Source organism: Nematolebias whitei, chromosome 15 (assembly GCF_014905685.2).
Source record: "Nematolebias whitei isolate Nwh7 chromosome 15, NemWhi1, whole genome shotgun sequence".
NCBI classification, from domain to species: Eukaryota; Metazoa; Chordata; class Actinopteri; order Cyprinodontiformes; family Rivulidae; genus Nematolebias; species Nematolebias whitei.
In genome coordinates, this window is record NC_056512.1 from 31,254,824 (window position 1) to 31,255,155 (window position 332).

The window sequence follows — 332 nt, forward strand, 5'->3', positions numbered from 1 at the left end:
GACAGGAAGTAAACAACACAGCTGTGCATGTCATATTGGACAAGGTTAAATTTGTCTTTATTTTATCAGGAGTTCCAGCAATTAGAATCAGAATCAACTTTATTGTCATTAATAATAATATTGTCATTAAGTACAACGAAATACATTTCAGTGCGGTCGTCCAAAGAAAACAAGGGTAGACGGAGCAGAGACTGCAGCTTCGCTGTGAAGCACTGCCCTTATCGTTTAGATAAGGAAAGGGACAAAAAACAAGGAAAGGGACAAAAAACACGAGAGAAGGTATATATATATATATATATATATACTTGTTGGGCTATGTAAACAACACAGCT